This window comes from Panthera uncia (assembly GCF_023721935.1).
Source record: "Panthera uncia isolate 11264 chromosome D3 unlocalized genomic scaffold, Puncia_PCG_1.0 HiC_scaffold_8, whole genome shotgun sequence".
Classification (NCBI taxonomy): domain Eukaryota; kingdom Metazoa; phylum Chordata; class Mammalia; order Carnivora; family Felidae; genus Panthera; species Panthera uncia.
In genome coordinates, this window is record NW_026057586.1 from 28,870,680 (window position 1) to 28,887,646 (window position 16,967).

Sequence of the window (16,967 nt, forward strand, 5' to 3'; positions counted from 1 at the left end):
CTACCCCCAGGGTCTTTGATTCTGCCTTCCTTCCAGAGGAAACCAGAAACATCAGTCAGGTTCTCTTCAGACCATCATAGGACCAGCTAAACTATCCCTCACCCTTATTCACTGTATGTCCCATTATTCCCAGTTTCAGACTCGTCATTTTCAAGACCCCAAAGGAAATGCAGTGCTCATCCTCAAGAGAAAACAGAGAGCCCCATGGCTACACAAAATTTCAAGACACTATCTTCTTCCATCCCTAGGCTGTAGGTGAGATCACACTCAAGCCTTAAATAGCTCAATGGGCTGGGGTTTCCTAGCAGAAGACATTACTGCACACCTTCTACCTTGGAGGCCAGCAATTCAAGGTAGTAACCAGCAAATGTGCCCGCCAGAAAATGCCTAAGAACTGCAAAGACACATTGAGAACAGCCAAAAATGAAGCCTGGAGACCGGGCATGTCTTTTCTCCCTCTGGAATCAGTACATTTTCGGCTGATATGGTGTGAGGAAGCTGGCCAGCAAGGCAGCCATTCTCTGCTCCCCAGAGAAGCCCAGGAGCATACTCGGCTCCTGAAAATCGCTCAGCCCTGCAGAAAGACATGTTTACAACTGCTTCCTCTAAGGGGAAAACCCAAGGAACACAGCATTTCTGGAAGAGAAGAGGCTGCCTTAGTGAGAGCAAGAGCATCTTCACTGAATCTGTCACAAGAAGACTGGGCAGCCACCTGTGCCCCAGGCTATAGAAGGGACAAAGTCCCCACTTAGGGGCAGGGGAGGGCAGTTAGACCAGGTGACACTTGAAGTTTCTTTTACTTGTAAGATTATTTGTGTCATCCAGACTGATCTACCTTCCTAAAACTTTATATAATTTTTAAAAAGTCATATTTAAGTCAACATTCATCGAGGCCCCTCTTACTGGTTGTCGGGTACCACACTAGCTGTTGAGGAGACATCGAGATGCCTTAGAATGTGTCCCTGTGTGTCAAGCACCAATTGTCCAGTAGATCTTTCTCAGCTCGTACCCCGGGTCCATCCAAACTGCAAGCCATGTTTTCACAAGGCAGTAGTATTCAGTGGTTTGCTTCCTCTGGCAGGAATCTTCAATGTGACATTTAATTCCCTGGTACGTACTTATGAAGTTATTCTTGTGTCAGGGCAAAAAAGTGAGCCATGTTCTCCATTAAACGTTCCTAAACTAAACTAAATCCATCTGGAACTTTGAATGTCTATTGCAGGTTCTGTGCTGTGATAAAAGAAGATGAAATCTAACTTTAGAGGAATGGATAGTAGTGTGAAATGGTATATTATTAAGAAAATCTCTCCAATTAAAAAAAAATTCCCTTCAGAGTTCCTTATATTGAATGGTATAAATCATGAATTAATTGATGTTGAAGACAACATTTTGAAACTTAAAACTCAAGTTGTGAGAGGTCCACAAAAAAATGAAAATTCAACAATTTATTTTTCAGTACTCCTCCAGTCAAGATCCTAAGATAACTGAAATACAGTCCCTTTCTTCAAAGAGTTCACATTCTTGAAGAGAGATTTGGAAAACAACTACAACAAAGTAGATATTTATATGTCCTATAGTAAAGAAGAGAAACAAGGGAAGAGAAAATGTTTCCCGCTTCAGTGAGGTACAGAGAAACAGATGGGAAACTACACAGGAAGGCTTCAAGGAGAGAACAGAATATGGCTTTGACCTTCAGGGGCTTCAACAGGTGGAGTGGGAAGAAGGAAAACATGGCAGACAGAGGGAACAGCATGCAGGGAGGCCTGAACCAGGAGCCTGCAGGAGGGTCACGCTCAGGAAAGAGAAAGTTGACGCTTGGCCAGGAGATGTGGCACAAAATGGGGACTGGTGAGAGTTAAAGCTGGAGATAAAAGGTTACAAACAGATCACAGGACACCCTTGAATGCTATGCTAATGAGCTAGATTTTATCTTACAGGTAATGGAAAGCCATTTAAGGGATGTTAGTAGGAAAGAGGCACTATCAAAGCTGCGAGTTAGGAAGTTAATTCTGGCATGTAGTGTAAGGGGTGAATTAATGGAACCTGATATTAGAGGCAGGGGGACCATAAGGAGGCTCAACTAAAATTCAATTCTTGTGGCATGAGGACCCGAACCAGGGCAGTCTGAGTATGACACGGTAAATAACAGAGATCAAACAGTAACACAGTTTCAAATCATCCCAATGTTCACGAACACATCACTTCCAGATTTTCTGTACCGGTCTCACTTTAAGAATCCAGTCTTAGGGCTCATTAGCCACCAACCTGCATTGCCTTTTCAAGTCAAACCAGTCTCCACTGTGGCATTACAAACACAGAATTCTCTCCACCTTGGTATTTTTATAGAATCTTTTCTTATATCGCCTTCTACCGACCCATGCAATGACTGGCATACAACTGGTCCTCTCCAAATGTTTGTCGCGCGAAGGAATGAACAAGCAAACACACAGATCCCAAACCTTCCCATAGTTCAAGGTCATGCCCAAGCCTTCACTTCTTCATGGCAACATTTTATAAACTCTGGACCACAGCATTCACTCCCTGGCCTGACTTACACTGCACCCAGCTGTATAGTTTGCCACTAAATACTAGTCTTACATCGTCTTCTTGCTGTTTCGAGCACACAAATCTTATTTTCCTTACTCAATCGCAATTCAGTCTCAGGCTAAGACCGACTGTGGTTGTACAACCCTTACATTTGCTTCAATACCGGGTGCAGGATTGGGTACTTGAACGGCTTCAAGTTCTTTCTGAATGAAAATGAATTAGCCCCTGACAGCTATTCAAAGTCCTGTGGTTCCAACTACTTTGACTGCAGCTCTGCCAGCCCAAGCGCCCTCTGTGAAATTCACTGCCTATGCTGAGGATTATAATCTAGCCCCCCATGTCCACATGCACCCCTCACCTTAAAAAATAAAGAAGCTTTCAAAAGTGAAGAGCAAAGAAACCTAACCTGTCTGTTTACTTCCCCAGCACACAAAGCTGTTGTTCTCCTTTTCCCTTCTCCCAGCACATACCTGCCACCCCAAATTCACCGTTCACTTTTTTGGTGGGTCTGGGAGACAACTGAGAGTTCTCTTGTGGTGTACCCCTGCCAACATGTGAGCGTGAGCACACGCACCCACTTGTGCACTCACAGAGGAGAGAAGCCAACGCAAGGTGAAAACCTTTTGCCTTGTCACATTCCAGCAGTCAGCGACTCCTCCAGAGGGGGCGGGTGCACAATGGACACTCTGTACTTGGCTCAGGCTCCTAGTCCAAATAAAGTTAACTCTTTGGTGGCTTCCTGTAGGACCTGGTGTCAGGGCACAGGAGTAATAAAACTTGCTTAGGAAATAACTGCCCAGCAGGTCCCACGGAAACAGAGGGGCAAGAAGGGTGGTGATGTACTTGGAAAAAACACTGGGGGAGAAGTCCAGGAACTTGCCCTCTACCCATGGCTCTCCCTTTTACAGTGACTATTTGAGAGGCTGCTTTGAGTCCTTTACTCCACACTTAACTCAGCAATGAATAGAACAAGGTCTCTTCCAGACACAAGACTCTAATTTTACCCTGCACAGCCACAGACCTATGAGGACACTCCACATTAGATAGTGTGGACCTTCAGAATTATTTCTCTGAGGGACCTGGGGAATCCTGGTTGGCTAGATGTGTCTCAGAACCCAAATGAGTCCCAAGGAACGCATCCTCTCTACCGTTCAAATCTGCAAGATGGAAGAAGTTTTCCTAATCCTGAAGCCTTGGGAAACTCTTACTAATCCCAGAGTATAGCAGCATAAATGCAAATTTTTGAGCCCCACTTATTGAATCAGGGCTCCCAGGGTGGGGTCCAGCCCTCTGGCTTTTCCCAAGCCTTCCAGATGATTCTGATGGGCTTAGGCTTTGCCTAATGTATGTACTTACCCCTACCTCCTGCCTTGACCAATGAACACGATTACTCTGTGTTTAAAGGTATTTCTCCCTTACATCACTATTCTGAGTCTCTGAATATACAAAGGTTGCATTTTTATTCATGCATGCAGTCCCAATGCCTAGCACTGTGCCCAACACATAATGGACACTCAAGAAATGCTGGTTGACTGAATTAATAAATGAACAACCCAACACGGCCTGGGTTTCCCAACATCATCCACCTCTCCCATCTGCTCTGCTCCCACAGCACCACCCACATGCAGGCCATCATCAGCTGGACTGTTGCCTTCCAAAGAGACAATATGGTGGAGCTGGCAGAGCCCTTGGCATATTTAACAGGAGTCAAACATGTGGATTCCGTACCTAGTTCTGTCAAGTAGAAGCCCTCATAAGTCCTCTTTCAGCCTCAATGTCTCATCAGCAAGATGGAACAAATGCCTTCCTGGTCTACCTTATTAGGTTATGACTATTATCTTTTTTTTAAATAGAACTACACATGCTCCTTATTAAAAAAAATTAAAAACATCCACCCCATATGGTCTTAAAGGCAAACAATCTACAAATATACAAGAGTCCCCTGCCTCATTCCTGACCTTCCCCCTCTCACAGAACTCTTCTGTGCCCCCCCCAGCCCCACCTCAGCTCTGTGTCCTGCAAATCCCCATAAGTCATTTCTTCCATCTTTACCTGTAAAAGCATAATCCTCAGACCAGAAACATTTCCCCCTCAAAACTCTGTAGACTGTCTGCTAACATTTGAAATAACAGAAGAGAAAATGCAGGCCAGCCTGGTTTCTTTCCTTTGTAGGCAACTTGTTTTACGCTGTTATAGTTGAAGATCTTTCCTCCATTGTATTAGAATTTTATGAATGACAAAATGAGTACAGTGCAGATCCCTCTCCTTTTATTTTTCCTACAACACAATGAGCCTTTTGGATCTATAGAGGCAGGAATATCCCCTGCGATCATACCTCTTTAACTATTTCTTCTACTCAATGGTTCTGGCTTCTCTCTCAGTTTTTCCTGTAATCCTCACTTTAGCACTCCCATCTATGTCCTCCATTTCCCTCATTTTCTCTCTTACTGTTTTTAATTCTTGATTTTGCATTGTGGGAGAGCAAACCCCAAACTACCCTCCATGATACCAACTTAATTCTATTTTCCATGTTCCCTTTGTCTATTGCAGATTTTTAATTCTGCTATTACACAGTTTGGATCCCTGCAGGCTTTCTTTACTTCATGCATCTTCCTTTCAGCTGATTCTGATGTTTTTCATCTCTGCACACTCCCTCCCTTTGACTTTGTGCTCCTATCCCACCGGCGGTCATGCTTCTTCCTGTTGCAGATGTCTGGCAGCTTCCTGAAATTCTTATTTTGCAGTTGTAGTAAATAATTTTCATGATACTGTTCCTTTTACCTTATTTGGGTGTTTTCCCCTCTAAGGCCTCCTGTTGGTTCTTGCTCTTTGCTCATGCTGTAAAGGAGAAGAGAGTCATACCAGGTAGTGTTCATCTACAGAAAAAGCACCGGGCAGCTTTTGACTCTACCTTCGGTCCACCTGGAAGGCAATCAAATCCTCGTCTCAGCGCTACTGCTGTTATCAATGATCTCATCATCTAAGTTTCTCTTGAACAGTAATGGCGGTGTGCTGACAGCAGCCTCAAGGGGATCCTGAGAGCCTATCCTATGTCTCTCTTCCCAACTCCACATTCAATGGGGTCAGGCTGGTAGTTTGAAAATTGGCTATGGTAAGAGTGTTTACACCACTGGAATTAGCAAACTTCACAAATAATGGCTTCAAAACAAATCTGCAGAACAGGGTGTTAAGCATTTACTAGAACACCATTGACAGTAGACATCTACCTACTACTGTTTTGCTGGACTATGAGGGCTTCTTCTGCCAGATTCTTTGAAATTCTGAAGAGCTGAAATCCCCAATATGCACTGTGACAAGGGCTCTTTGTGTCCACCTCAGAGCTGAACTTGAGGAGCCATCTCTGCCCAGAAGTCAATGCCCTGCTTCCACCCCTCTCAAACCTCCCTCCTTCAGACTTTTCCATTTGGTTTCTGAAAGCCATAGACTTTGAGGATATGTATAATGATGGTAGGGAGGAAACTATCTTCAGTTGTCTTATTAAAGTTGCCCATGCAGTAGACCGGATGACTGCCAATTTTTCTAGTTGACAGAAATTAGGAGTTTCTGATCTTAGAAGGCAAAGGGTGTAAAAGGATGGAATGTGATCCCACCTAACTACAGATAGGGAAGCTAATGTATGTTAACCTAGGTTCACTGGCCTAATGCTATAAGAACCCCTACTCAAATTCTTTTAAGAGAATTTAAACCAGTCACGATCTGACTGGTTTTGGAGGTGATTCAGTGTTCATCTTTCTTTATGTCACCTAAGGTATTTAGGTGGGGAGTCAGAAGTGGCCTTTCCCATTTGAAAGACTTGGCATGAACCTAGGGTCCTCCTCCAGCCCCCTTGAGTTAATAATGCCTCTTCATTACTCAGGCCCAGGTCTAAAGGCACTTCCCCAAGCTTCACAACCAGATCAGGACTCCCTATTTTGTGCCTTAACAGCACAGAGGTTTTCTTCACTAGCATTTATTATATTTTATAAATGCATGTGCCACTCATGGGTGCAACTCTGCACCCCGCCTCCTCCTGCACTAGACAGTATGCCCCTGAGGGTAAAAGCTAGTCTATTTGGCTCATCATGGAGTCCCCAGAGCCTGGCACAGCTCCTGATCCATGGAGCAATACTCCAAATCATTCACTGAGGAAATGCTGAATAAGAGAATGTGTCAAAGGCCACCAAGCACCATTTGACTCAGGTGCCCATGACTCTGAGTGATCTGCCCCTGAAATCCTTCCTGCTGCAGAAATACCCAGAGTAAATGCACCATAAACTCTGATAAATTGATCAAGTGACCCAACCCTCACCCAGCTCTCAATCAGTGAGGGCAACATAGCTCTGCTACCATGGCTCTCTCTAACCCTGCAAACACACCAGTGGTCTACAGTGAAAAATGAAGGTCAGACTCAGTGGCTTTTTTATACCACATATCTGGATGGTACCTTCCTATCCACAGATCACCTCCTCCAAGCATTGCTCCTGAGTTCTGCACCCACCAATTTCCCCAATAGTGTCTGCTGAGCTGTGGCTTCCCCAAATCAGTCCCCTGATTTGCATTGATTCATGGGATTCCCTACTAATTCCTCCAGCTGACCTTTCTCCTCTCTCCACACTGTAACCTCTAAGTCATTCTTCAGGATTTGCCTCAAGTTTCACATTCTTCATGAAGGCTGGCTGAAACTTCCTTTTCTATTCCTTTCCCCTTGTATGTATACACACACGCGCGCACGCGCGCGCGCACACACACACACACACACACACTTACACTCACAGATGGTCTTGCTCTCACTTCCCTGAGCATTCTGCTACAGAGCATTTGGCAAACTACTGCAATGTTCCATGTACTTATTTCTCTCTCCCACCAGACCAGGAACTCCACAAGGGTCGGAGCTGGGTTTTACATGGATCTCTGACACAGTTCAGAGCACAATGAGCATACACAGTAAGGATCCAACAGCAAGTGTCCAAGCTATGTTTCCGCTTGAAAAGAAGAATGGAAGCAGCACCAATCTGATGTCACATATTTAGATTACTTAGCCTCTCTTTCCCACTTAGTAACTGTTCCTAGAAAATATGTTTACACTGTTCAAGTCTCATTTGGAAACTGGGTTATAATCCTACCTCAAGGGTTGTTTTGAGAAGTAATTGAAGATTAAATAAGATAATTATGAAAGAACATGTTGGGATCACCATAGTGGACACTCAAATATTTTGTTAAATTTGATTTACTTCCATAGCCTGTGTCATTTAAGCTAGTGTTTGGCTAATTGCTGCCTCTCTTCACAGATCCCAAGTAAAGCCAGAGGGGACAGGGGTTGGAGGCCAACCTCCCCAATCTCCCTATACAATAGGAAGCACAGACAAATAGTTTAATTTGCACCTGGTAACTTAAGTGTTTGCTATTGTTTTGACTATTGCTTTTCTTCTTCTTCCCAATTTGTCTTATGGAGGAAACTGCCTTGGTTTAGTCACAAATTACAGGCTCAATTCCCTGCTCTGCCATCTGGTGCTAGGTGGCCTTGGACAAGTTCCTTTTTTTTCCCTGGGTCTCCCCATCCCCGTCTTCAGAATGAAGGGGTGCAATAACATAAACTGTGGCTCCTTCAGCTCTGACATTCTCAGCTGCTAAGCCTTATCTCCTGAACTTGACAACCAGAGTCTTTCAAAGTCTGGGCTGGTTCTTTCAACTTCCTTCTAGATCCTGCTGGTTCTATGGCTCCCTCTGACTGAACTTCATGCAAAACTAAGGATCAGTCCCTGTGTTCAGGGATCTCCATGATAGGGAGAGAAGCCAAATCAAACTTCTGAGGCCTAAGGCTGGCACATTTTCCATTAACCAACAGTTCCAGCTCTAGCTTCAAAAATAGTGCCTCCTCTGGGAACCAATAACACAACACAACAGCATGAGCCTTAGAGCCTCTGGAGAAAGATCTGTATAGCTCTGGCTGGGCCAATCCCCAAGTTCGTAGGGCAAGTTCTACCTCTGGCATATCATCTGTTGCCTGTGTTTCTCCATGCAGTTGAGGAAAGCACACACTCACCGTGAAAGAGGTGGTAAATACAACCAATGATCTCAACAGGTATTATGAGTTTAATCAAGACAGCAGCCCTGCAATACAGAAGACCTATTTTCATTTTACAGATGTAGAAATAATGGCCCAGAGAGGGTAACACTTTGCTCAAGGGCCCATATTACCTACACCAGATCCACAATCAAATCCAGGGTTTATAAGATTCCAAAGCCTGTACTCTTACGTTTACATGATAATGTCTCTAAAACATAAAGTGATACCCCTAGCTACTTCTACAGATATGAGCTCCAAGACCAGTCTGCCACCTGACTTTTCATTTTACTTCCAAATCCTGAGTATCAGTTTTCTCACCTGCCCTCCAAGTCTTTTCACCAAACTTTACAAAGACAATAGTAAATAGCATATGCAGAATAGCACCTAAAAGGTGAAATACGGCAAAATGTAAGAAGTAACTGTAGTCATAGTATTTCCTGTCCAAATAGAGTAGAGAGAGCCACCTGGCAAAGAAAATGATCCTACGTTTTAACATGCATCTAGTTAGTATATAATGAGTGCTTTAACTTTTTTATTTAACCCTGAGATGTGCCCATTTTAAAGAAAAGAAAACTGGAGTTGAGAAATTAATTAAAGTCACTGAGATGGTGCTCTTTGACTCCAAATGTCATTTGCTTTCCACTCACTCATCATGCCACCCGTCTTCAAATACCCAGAGTTAGCAGCCACTTAAACTCTGGTCCTCCACCGTGCCATTTGTAAACTGGGGATGAAAATGATAGACTTACGTGAAGGCAATGGAGATAAACTAAACAATCCAACAAATAATAAACTCGACAGTTTTTCTCTCAAGGGTCTCTAATTCTGACCCCACTACCTGTTCAGTCCTAATTCAAATTCCTCGACTTCTCAACCATCTGATTCCACAATCGCTTTGCTTACTGTCATTTGAGCATAAAGTATAATTTGACACCTACATGCTTGTGCTTCTTCCACAAAGGAGATGTTAGGTATACCAGAGCTAAACAAATATTAGCTCCATTCCCTTCCTTTATGATATTTCTCCTTCAGGAATCTTGAACTGCCATTTAATACCGCACTGTTACCAAAACTTGTATGTCTTTCCTCCAATTATACATTAAACTCCTGTTGATAAATGCCAGTATCAGAGCATTTTTACTCTCCAGAGTGGCTGATTCCCATTCTAAATGCTCGTATATAGTTTTATTTTTTGTTCTGAAAATACCTCTTTTGAACACCAGACTGAAGAGTTGGTAGCTAACAATACCAATGGTAGATTGGACAGTCAGATGTCAGGGTTCTGTCCTGTGTGTTATGTGTGAAAGTTCTCTGACTGGCACATCCTTCTGCTCCTCACATCTATTCCCCTGGCATTCTGAAAACTCTGGTCATGGCTCCCATCTCAACATGCAGCCTTGGCTTTTTTCTCACAGGACCCCCATTTCATCTGTCTGGCCATCTGACATTCCACAGAACCCTGGTCTCTGAGAAGTGATCTTCCTTCTGCCTCTATATTCTCAAGTTGAGCTTCTTCTCTGCAGCTCTGAACCTATGCAAGACTGTCCCATTGTTCAGGACTCAGCCCAAGCCCCATCTAGTCCCTGAAGCTTTCTGGGATCTGTCCAATGCCAGCGGTTCTGGCCTTCCCTGGACTCCCAATACAGTTCAGTTAGCCTTAGATAACTGCCTTTCATGAGTTCTTATGAAGTCTTCCACCAGACTGAGGGCAGAGACAATGTCCTCTCCATCTCTTGGTGTCCTTGCCTCCCCACCCCCAGCACCCATCAGAGTCTCATCACATTCATATTTAAATGTCAATGAGTGTACAAAGTCGGTTGAATCAGAGGGCTGAAAACTTAATGAGTTTGAATGAAAACTATGGACAGCTAGATTGGGTCCAACTTAGAGACCTTGTCCTTCCCACTGAGAAGTCCTCAGACCATCAAGATGCCTCCTATGGGTGATCAGCCCCTCAATATCAGCCAGTTGGACCTTGTCATCAGGGGCACCCTGCTCCTGCCAGTTGCAGTACTTGTTCATGATTAGCATCCATTTGTGTGTGCATGTGCATGTGCGTGTGTGTGTGTGTGTGTGTGGCAATTCCAAACTTACATTTGAACTTTGTCCCACCTCTGTTCCTGTGTCAAAGCTATTTTATCCACTAAGAATATCCCCTTATTCCAATGCTACTGTCAAACCCAATACCACATCCTCCTCAAAGCCTTCCCCGACTGCTCCTGATCACACAAATAGCATAATTCCATTAGATCATACTCCGACTTTGGCTGCAGACTGAAGCTTTCCTTTTGAGCTATGCATGTCTCTACAGATATACTATCCACTCTCCAAGGGCAAAAGCCATGTCTCATGGACCTTTTCCACTGAAAAGTGTCAGGAACAATGGCTCACACAGCAGCAATGTTGAGATTTTAATAGATATTTGTGGATCAAAAAACTCACTGTAAGTGAGCTCTTGAGAACAAAGTGATGAGCAGAAAGAAGGCCCACATGGCTCTGACATCATATTATTGTTTTTAGCCACCATTATTAACCAAATTAAGTATTAATTTAATACTTAAAAAAATCAACGTCTCATAGCTCAAATAACAATAGGTCACAGAAAGAGCCACTAACCACTGCAAGGAACTTGCCATCCAGATTTCATTATTCTGCTACAAACACAACAATGGTGCCCCACGGCTTCTGATGAGCATTCTCAGGCTACTATGTTGGATCCATCAAGTTCAGCATCTCCAGTCTTCCCATCTCTCCAGCTCCAACCCCAATTTCAAACCCAAGCAGTTTTTTCTACTGACAGAATTGCAAATCTTTGGCAGACAGAAGGAAAAATGAAGAAATTGTTCTTCACCAAGTTAGGCTAATAGTGTTGCCTGGTTTTCCCCCTATCCCAAGTAAATCCTAGAATAAAAGTAACTGCCACGTCTTGGTAGCTTATAGAACCTCCCTCTTCCTAAATATCCAACCAGGTGTTCCTTGGTGAGTAGGTAAGAATTCCCACTGAACTTTCAGAGGGCTTCAGATCAAAGCTCAATTTTCCTGATCCCAACCCACCCCAAATCACAGAGGCTTCTGGCTTCGGAAAAACTGGGGATCGTTCCCTTTGACCTCAAAATGCACAGAAACCAATCACCAGCTGTTATGGAACCCTGGCCAATGCAGGACAGACTCTGCTGTGGGGATGGAGAGGACATCCCAGAAGCACAGGCATAGCCTGTGCCCAGCCTACATGCCCAAAAATAACACCCAGCCCCCCAGATCCATGAGGGCTGTGGAGTAGCCACAGCAGAGATTCCAGATGCTTACTTAGCACAGGAGGCAGTAGCAGAGCCCAGATAGGGAATATTACACTCCAGATTTTCTAAACTGTCTGCATCAGCTCCCTCTACTCCACTCAGTTATCTCACCAAAGGGGGCCAGTATTCAAAAAAGATGTAGAGAATCAATCTTTTTCTTCCTTCCACATGATTCTTTATCTTATTATTTATGATACTTCTTCACACTTAGCTCACCATCCATCTCAGCCTCTCCCTGTCCCTGTCCTCCAAGTCTGGCTCTCTGGTTCTAACTGGGGAACTTCTGCTGACCCTATTTCCATTTCTAGAGCTCTTCTACCACAGCAAGCACTTAGCAAAAGGCACAACTCCTCAGTGGGATTGGTTTGGATGGTTGCTAGGCTGCCATTAAATGGGTCTGAGAAGCTCTGAGCTTAAAAAAAAAAAAAAAGCTTCAAAACTCCTAGGACACTTCTAGCTATAGAATCACAAAATTTCAGAATGGCCCCTTCCATCCATAGCAACCAAACTCATTCACTTCGAGGTGCCCCAAGCTAAGAAGGTGTCCCCCATCATACGCTAACGGGTGGCCAGCTCAGCATGCAGTCTGCCTCTCAGGAGCCCTTCCCGGAACTGAGCACATTTCTCTGCTCTGGCTTCCTTTCCAGTGCGGCCAGCCTCACTGTCACCGAGGAGCAGGGAAGCACTGGGATTAAAGTAACAAAGAAGATTGCACGGTTAAGTACCAAAAGAAGTGTGGTGGACAAAAATGCAACCGGAATTTTCAGAGAAAAGTCAAGAGCTATGTGTGCTAGTGTGGCAATGAGCCTCTAGTAGGCACTTAATAAATATTTGATGATTGAATGAATGAGTGAATCAGTGACTGTTAGGATGTGCACGTGGTAAAACATCATTATCTCTTAGGCTTTGAGGGAGAAACAGAGTGGGTGACTGCCCCTGAAAGATGGCCAAAAGTATAAAAAGCCATTAACATAAGTGGTTATTATTCACTTTGTTTAAGAGGCCTTCATTGTGTTGTTGACAGTGCAGAGCTTTGGTATACCTTAAACAACATTTACTTTTAATATCCTATCTTTGCATAAAGTCTGTGATTCATGCATGCAACAGAAATCACTCTTAAGTAGGAACAGGGCTTTGTGGGCAAACCTGGCTCCTTTCTTTAAGGATTCACACAGCCTAGGGCGGTAGTGACAACAAACAGCAAAGCAGCATGAGCTGGTTGCCAAGCAAGTGCTTTATACCTGAAGTGCTCTAGAGACCAGGGTGCAGAGCTGAGAGCTGGTCTGATATCCTAAGAGGTAAATGCTCTGACTAAAAGGGACCAATCAAGACACCTTCCAGAGAGGAGGCAGAAACAAAGAGTGAACTCAGGTGCAGAGGTGGACTCCTGTACAGAGGGCCCAAGGTGAGTGAAGAAACCAGGCTGATGGGAGCAGAAGCCAGCAAGTGTTGTGTAAAATGGGGTTCACTGGAGAACACTACCAGGTGCTTAGTGCAGGTTGCTGGACAGGACAAGCCGGGAATCATGAGAGAAAGAAAGAGAAGCAATCTAAAGGAGGCAGGGAGCAAATGGACTGTGAAAAGCTTTCCTGATTCTAGACAACCTACACGGTTCTCTGGGACAGAGGCAATCTTGCTATGAGCTCTTTTCTTGAGGGTGGCTAAACACTGTCCTGAATGTCACTGCTCAGCCACTAGGGCTCCCTACAGAGAACCTCCCCCTCACTCTCTCCAGCTTGCCCTAACTCTCTGTGCACCTCCGTATCTTTTTTTCTTTTCTTCTTCTCATTCCTAATGCTAAGAGCATTTGCTGAGTGCCTATACACCTGCGAGTCCAAACTGCATCTTATCTGAGACTTTGAGTCTTAGATGTGCATGACATATACAAGGCCTCCAATAATTCAACTGATTTATACACACACACACACACACACACACACATTTTTCTTGTGAGTCAACTCAAGAACAGAAAACAAGTATTCCCTGACTGTCTTAGAACACAAGGGCCCCTGTTGGCATTTCTGGTCACACCAAAGGGTTATTAATCTCTGGGCTATGGTGACAATAATCCCAGGCACCAGTTTCCAGGAGGCAGCATGGAAATCCTCTCAGAGTTCAATTACAGAAATTAGCTGGTATTATTTAATCCTTACAATGCCTGTGAAGTAGGCAAGCTAAGCATCTTTATCCCTATTTTCCTGATTAGGTTACTGAGGCTCAAAGAAGTTAAATAACTTGCCAGGGGCCATTTAACTGGGAAGTAGCAAGGACAGGATCCAAAGCAGATCTTGTCACTTCAGGTGACACTTCACACTTTAACACAGCCATCCGGTCCCAGGTGGGCCACCACCTTGTGTCATTTCAGCAAGTCACTATGTCAATTGCCTCATCTTCTGAATGGGGATAAACTCCTTATCTGGCCTCCCCCCTTAGAAGAATCAAGGGGGCTGATGTGATACGAAGCTATCTTGAAAAGAACAAAGACCGGGGCACCTGGGTGGCTCGGTCGGTTGAGTGTCCGACTTCGGCTCAGGTCATGATCTCGCGGTCTGTGAGTTCGAGCCCCGCGTCGGGCTCTGTGCTGACAGCTCAGAGCCTGGAGCCTGTTTCAGATTCTCTGTCTCCCTCTCTCTCTCTGCCCCTCCCCTGTTCACTCTCTGTCTCAAAAATAAATAAGCGTTAAAAAAAAAAATTAAAAAAAAAAAAAAAGAAAAGAACAAAGACCTATGCATATATATGAAAGGGAGTACTTTTGATGGGAGAAGTTGGGTAAGGCAAACATTTCTCCAAGCTGGCCAAGTTCTGCACCTGTTATCTGCTCACCATTCATCCTTATCCCTCCCCAACACTTGGAAGGGTAGAAGCCTCAGCTTGTCTGGGGTCAGTTCAGCTGGCTTTACCTACGATTATTTCTCATGGGTCTGCTGATCACAATCCATCATCAGTTCCTGGGAGGGCTGCCTGCTTCCTCCCCAGGTGTTCTGTGGACTTCAGGGCTGTTCACACTCTCTGCTTCACCCCGGCATCATTTGCTCTGAACCAGATAGGAAGTCAACTGGAAGTTTCTAAGCCAAAGGCCACTGAAAAAAAAAAAATGTTCCTTCAACTTTGGAGGGTATCCTCTATGGATAAGGAAAAGAAAAAAAAAAAAAACCCTCTGAAAGGGACTCTGCTCTGACCAGAAACTTTGAAAGATGGTTGGAACTTCCATTTGAAGACTCTAAGGGCCCACTAACTTGCACTCAGCCATCTAAGGTTACCAGTACCCCCCCAAACTTCATATTGCCCCAACTTGGTATGTCTAAGTGGGCATCAGAATCTAGTTGAAGGCTAAGGGAAAATGGAAATGAAAACCTGCAGCAAAACAAAACTTTAGGTTGGCATCTATCCCCCAAATTCATGAAGTAGTACATTCTGTGGACACCTTGTATTTCCTGTTCTGCATTTATCAAGTGTTAGGTTGATGAAAGTGACAGAAGCTTGATGAAAATTTGGTGAAATACCAGGGTTGCCTTTAGAAACAGTTCTAGATGAATCTTAAACCTATGTCCATATGTACGACGGTAATCCTGGCCTCAACCATTTTGAGAAGCTCACCAGGTTTCATAATAGACCACAGAACAGGAGTGAAGTTGGATACTTGTTCTCTTCATTGCAAGAACCCAAGGACCAAGCACAGTGGTATGCAGCAAGGATTCTGTGAGGCTTCCTTTTTTCCAGGGAAGGGCTGTCCCACTCCAGGGCAAGAGCAGCCCCCGTCCTGCCCCCCACCGGCCCCCCACCCATAGACCCCTCCCACACAGTGGGTCCCTGAATAAACTCAATAACATCATCCCATTTTTTAAGGCACTGCTACTCCTGACAATTCTAATGTATTAATAATAATTTACCCCATTCTTCTGGCAAGGGCAGAACTGAAGCAACTTGAAATGCCATCAGCAAAAAATTATTTATTTCCCATTCCTGAGCAGAGAGAAAACAAGGTCTCATTGGCTGGGTCTGCCTTCAATAGCTTTCTGGTTTCAATTAAAACTTCAAGTCTCCAAGGGAAAAACTGGCATTCTGGGAGGCTGAGGCCCAGCCAAGTTTCAGTGTCTCTGCAAGAATCAAGAAAGGACATCCCATCCATCTAGCCACTTCTCATCTTCCTCCTTTTGCATATTACAGAGAAGCTTCGAAGCAGAGATTGAAGTACAACTAAAAATAATGACCGGCTTGAGAGAACTCTCCTAGAGGTATATTTTTGTGCCAGAGAAGTATTGATTCAGCCCCTAATGGAATTGAAAGTCAAGATAACAGCAGAAAGGGAATCAGGGATCCAGGGGAAATGCCTACCTATTTATTTCTTCTTCGGCAAACTCCTGCCTCCTGCCTCTCCCCACCTACCTTTCTCAACTAAATTCTACAAAGATTCCACGCACTGTTTTCTGTCTCCCAACCCTCACTGGGGTTAGGTGATTTACAAAGTAGCTTGCTGTGAATAATGTGAGTACATGACCAGAAGCCCTGATGGCACCAAAGAGGCTCCTCGGTTCACTCAGGGATACCCCTAGGATTCCCCCGTGTGAAGTCCAGAACTGGGCCTGCCTATGGAACATTATGATGTTAACATACAAAAGATCGGATTACAGCCCTTCACTTGCCTAGCCCATTTATGAACATATAAGGCAGTTGATATTTTCTCCTAAGCCAGAAGTGGCCCTCTCCTACCATACCGCTGCTTCTCGGCCACTCCCCCTTATGTTCACTACAAGCCCTCCCCTCCCCCACCTCCAGTTTGTTTATTCCAGTGACACGTCTATTTTCCCAACTCCGGGAGATGAGTCCGTTTCCCTCCTCTGGCTCCCGATCACATTCCCTCACCACCTCCTCCCCCAGCCCAGCTCAGGTTACTAGAGTGGCTAGCAGCGCCCACAGCCCAGCTTTTGCACCAATTCTACTTCCCAAGACGAGGAATTTTTTTTCTTACTGGGGGAGGGGAGATCTAGTGCAAAGCAGCACTTTCAGAGTACCTGGTCTCCCTATCTTCTTAGACTACCTTCCCTAAGTTTACAAAT